Genomic DNA, 5,184 nt, shown 5'->3' on the forward strand with positions numbered 1-5,184 from the left:
TCTCTCTCTCTCTTTCTTTCATCTCTCTATTACTATAGAGGAGTCTGATTGATTTTTTTTATGTTGATCTCTATACTTCCACTTTGTTGGTATTGTGTGTGCCACAGAATCGGAACCAACCTATGGTGGATCCTCCAGTGGGTTTTCAGAAGCAGTAAATCACACAGGAGAAAATTGTCCATCTTTCTTTTATGGAGCAGCTGGTGGGTTGGTCAATTAGATCTACTAATTTTCTTGCTGAGACTTTGAGGTTTTCTATATACAGGATCATATCATCTGAAAATAGAGATAATTTTATTTCCTGTTTGCCAAACTATATGCCTTTTATTTCTTTTTCTTACCTTATTTCTTTCTGGCTAGGACTTCTAATACAATATTGAAAAGAGTGGTGATAAAGGCAACCTTGTTTGGTTCCAATTTATAAGGGGAATATCTGCAATCTCTATCCATGACACTAATATTAGACATTGGTTTTAGGGTTTTAAATTAAGTTGAGGAAGATCCTCTTCTTCCTGGGTTGGTTGTTTTTTTTGTTGTTGTTGTTTTTGTTTTTGTTTTTGTTTTTTTAGCATTTTTATCAGTAAAAGGTGTTGGGTTTTGCCCAATGCACCTTTTGCACCAACTGAAATGATCATATGATTCTTTCCCTTTATCATTGTTATTGATTGTACTGATTATTTTTCTAATATTGAACTATCCCTTGCATATCTGTTAAGAATTCCTCTCAATCATGAGGGATGTTAGTGTATAACACTGATGAAAGATATTGACGTATACTTTTATTTTTTAGTGCTGTGTTTGCCTAACTTTGGTATCAGTCATGCTTGCTTCTTAGAAAGAGTTCAGGAATATTCCTTCTTTATCTATACTCTGAAGTAGTTTTAGTAGAATTGGTGTTAGTTCTTCTCTGAGTGTTTGATAGAACTCACCAAAAAAGCTGTCTGTGCCTGCACTTTTTTTTGTGGGGGAGGAGTGTTTTTATGATCTCTTTATTTTTTGTTTTTGTTTTGTTTTTAAGTCTCTTGTCTGTCTTTACTGTGATGTTGCTTATTGATCAAGTTGTGGAGATTTGTGTTTGCTTTTTTTGTTTGTTTTTTCTTCTTGTGTGTACCATCAAATCGGATCCAACTGGCATAGGAGGAAGTTGCTCCTCCTTCTCCAGCAGAGCATCTGGTGGATTTGAACCATGTACCTTCAGGATTACAGTGCAACTTCTTGCCACTAGGCCACCAGAGCTCCCCTGGAGATTTGATTTTTAAAAATCTTCACCAGTAAGTTCCTCAAGTCCTCTTCTCTTAGAGCAACCAAGTTGCATAATCTGGATATAAAAAGCTTCTAATGAGTCTTCATCCAATCCCTATATCACATTCTTCTTCATATATTCCACCTTCACAGATTATTCAGGATATATTTTGAGTAGCTATGATAAGTAAGAAAAGATACAACTTTGGTACATATCTTTTGTAGTGTCAAAGTTTTGGTGTTCAAAATGGCTTTCATAGCCATGGATGAACTTTTTATTTTGTGATGAAGTATTTACTGTATTAAGGAGATAGGACTAGGGACACAAGCCCTACTATGGCCTATATAAGCTAATGGGAATTCACTGCTATCTCTCTTTTGGAAGACTCCTTGTTCTGGGACACAGCATCTTTCTATGACCTTCTCCCAGGTCCTGGACCATCCCTCAGCAGTCTCTGCAACACTGGCCTACATCACTTACAATCACATGAGTCATTTCCCTGACAGGTTTGCGTCTCTGTGAGACCTTCCAGCAAACTACTGAACCATAGGGACTTAGAGGAGTAGGGAAAAGAAAGAAGAATAATTGATGTTGGAAATCTGATGTGGTATAGCAAATCAAACAATTGGGACATTACTGAGTACCCATAATTTGTGCTAGTCCACCATTAAACTCAGCAGAATGAATTATAAGGCACTTTTACTGATTTCAAACTATAAATTACTCCTAATTCTGCCAGTACAACTTACATCTTTGCATGAGCAAAATTAAATGTTCTGAAATTCCCACTGGTATAATTTGTTATGATCCACACAGTTAAATGCCTTTTCATAGCCTAGAGTACAAAAAGTAAACATCTTTCTGATATTTTCTGATTTCAGTGAAGATTCCTCTGACATCAGCAGAGATAGCTTTACTTCCATGTCTTCTTTTGAATACAACTTGAGTTTCTGGAAGTTCCTTGTCCTCATACTGCCACAATGCTTTTAAAATTTATTTTGGCAAGATTTTACTTGCATGTGATATTAACTATATTACTTAACATGTCACACTTATGTTGGACCATCTTTCTTGGAATGGACCTAAATATAGCTATCTATCCTCTTGGTATAGATGAGCTGATGCTTTCAGTGTTGCATGCTTTTGTTGAAACATCTCAATTATTATTCCAACAACTCCTGAAGCCTTCGTTTTTGTTCAATGCTTTTAGAATACCTGGACTTCTTCTTTCTATATTACTCAATCTTGTCATATATCAGATCCTGAAATTGTTGAATGTCAACTAATTCTTTTTGATATACTATCTCTTTGTATTCCATCCTCCTTTGATGCTTTCTGGATTGTCATTAAATTCCTATTGCTGTTAGGGTGCTGAGTTAAGGTTATATTTTGGTTCTTTTTAAAAATAAAATTTTATTTTAATTGTGATTTTAATGAACATTTATAAAGGTTTGATTTTCATTCATTCACTGTTGCACATTTTACTCCCTCACCATCCCTTCCCCCTCCTCCAGTTGTTGTTTTCATTGTTATGTGCCATCGAGTCGCTTGTGACTCATAGTGACTCTATGTTCAAGAGCCCTACACACTGCTCTATCCTGTGCCAACCTCACTGTCTCCAACACACTCATTCCCACCACCCCAGTTACAGAATAGATCCATCTCATCAAGGGTCTTCCTCTCCTGCCCCGTCCCTCCATTCTCCCAAACATGATGTCCCTCTCCAAGGACCAGTCCCTCCTTGCAACAGGCCCAAAGTATGTCAGACGAAGCTTCAGAATCCTTGACTCCAAGAAGGAGTCCAGCTTTACCCTCTCCGGGACAAACCTGTTTGTTCTCCTAGCAATCCATGGTATATTCAACACTCTTCTCCAGCACCACAGCTCAAAGACATCAATTCTCTATCATCCCTAGTCACTATACAACTCTCTGATGCATAGCACATAATTGTGAAGACTATAGCCTGGATCAGGTGCACCTTGATCTCCAGCCTGACATCGTTGCTCTTCAGTACTCTTGAGAGGTCCCTCACAGCTGACTTTCCCAACGCAATTTGTCTCCTGATTTCCTGGCTGCTATTACCAAGAGTGTTGACTGTAAACACAAAGTAAATGAAAACTCTCAACTATCTCAATCTCTTTACCATCCATACTGATGCTGACAATTGGCCCAGTGGGGAGAATCTTTGTTTTCTTTATGTTGACATTCAATCCATATTGAAGGCTTCAGTCCTTGACCTTCTGCAGCAAGCGCTTCAGGTCCTCCTCAGTTTCAGCAAGCAGGGTTGTGTCATCTGCATAACACACATTGTTGATGACTCTTCCACCAATCCTCCAGTGAACTTAAAAAAATATTCATTCATTGTTTCACAATTACCTACCTCCTCCTCCACACACACTCCAGTCCTCTTTACAATGATATATCTCTTATTCTGGGCTGTTGTACATATAATGTATAATGCTTAATAATATATTCATTTTAAACAGTTCTTTCTTTGATCTGTTCCAATGTAATGGTCGTTATCTACCTATTCTTATCCTATTCTCCTCCCAACTCCCCATGTCAGACCTGCTTTATAACAGTGGTGCAATGCAATCTTTGTCCTTTTGTGACTGGGATATTTCACTTGGCATGATGTAGTCCAAGTCCCCTGAGTCGTGTAATGTTTTACAAGTTCATTGTTTTACAAGGCTGTGTAGTATTCGATTGTATGAATATACCAGTGTTTTTCTATCCATTCATTTGTTGATGGACACATGGGTTGCTTCCATCTCTTTTCTATTGCAAATAATGCATCAATAAATATGGATGTGCATATATCTATTTGGATGGTGGTTATAGTTTCTTTAGGGTATATTCCCAGTAGTGGCATTGCTGGGCCAAATAGTTTTTCTATTTCTAACTTTTTGAGAAAGTACCAAATCACCTTCCATCATGGTTGCATCATTTTACGCTCCCACCAGCAGTGAAAAAGGGTTCTAATTTCTCCACAACCTAGCCAGTATGTATTGTTTGCTGCTCTGTTGAACTTTGTAATTGTTGGCAGAGTGAGATGATATCTCATAGTTGTTTTATTTTTAATGGAAAGAGACCCTAAATGAGCCAAGCACTCCTGAAAAAAAAAAAAGAGAAACAAGGTAGGAAACATCACATTCCCTGATTTCAAATCATACTACACTGCCATGGTGGTCAGAAAGCATGGTATTGGTACAGTGACAGACACATAGAGCAATGGAATAGAATTGAGAAACCAGAAATCAGCTCACCTACCTATACTCAACTGATTTTTTACAAAATCAGGCCTTTTAATGATAGGCTTTTTAACAAATGGTGTTGGCAAATTTGGAAAACCATCTGTAAAAGACTCCAGCAAGAACCAAACCTCACACCATATACAAAAAACAAACTCAAGGCAGATCAAGGGTCTAGTACTAAACCCAAAGACTAAATTTCACTAGAGAAAAGCTTGGAAGAACTCTAGAAGCCCTAATCCACAACATGAACAGTCTTCCAAGTATAATGAAAAACCTATAACCAGAAGAGGATTAAATAGATGAATGGAACCTTCTAAGAATCAAATCCCTATACACATCCAAAAACTTCTCCAACAGGGTAAAAAAGGAAGCCACAGACAGAGAAAAAATATTTGGTAATGACATATCTGTTAAGGGATTCATATTTAAAAGTTATAGAATTCTCCAGCACCTCAATGAGAAAATGGTAAACAACACAATAGAAAAATGGGCACAGGATATGAATAGATACCAAAGAAGACATTCAGATGGCAAACACATGAAGAAATGTTTAAACTCCCTACCTTTCAGAGTACCACGACCCCTTCTAAACCCAGCCTGGACTTCCGGCAGTTCTCTGTTGATGTGCTGTTCTAATCGCTTTTGGATGATCTTCAGTAGAATCTTGCTTGCATGTGAAATCAATGA

Source organism: Elephantulus edwardii, unplaced genomic scaffold (assembly GCF_000299155.1).
Source record: "Elephantulus edwardii isolate Elephantulus edwardi_28Jun2011 unplaced genomic scaffold, EleEdw1.0 scaffold00079, whole genome shotgun sequence".
NCBI lineage: Eukaryota > Metazoa > Chordata > Mammalia > Macroscelidea > Macroscelididae > Elephantulus > Elephantulus edwardii.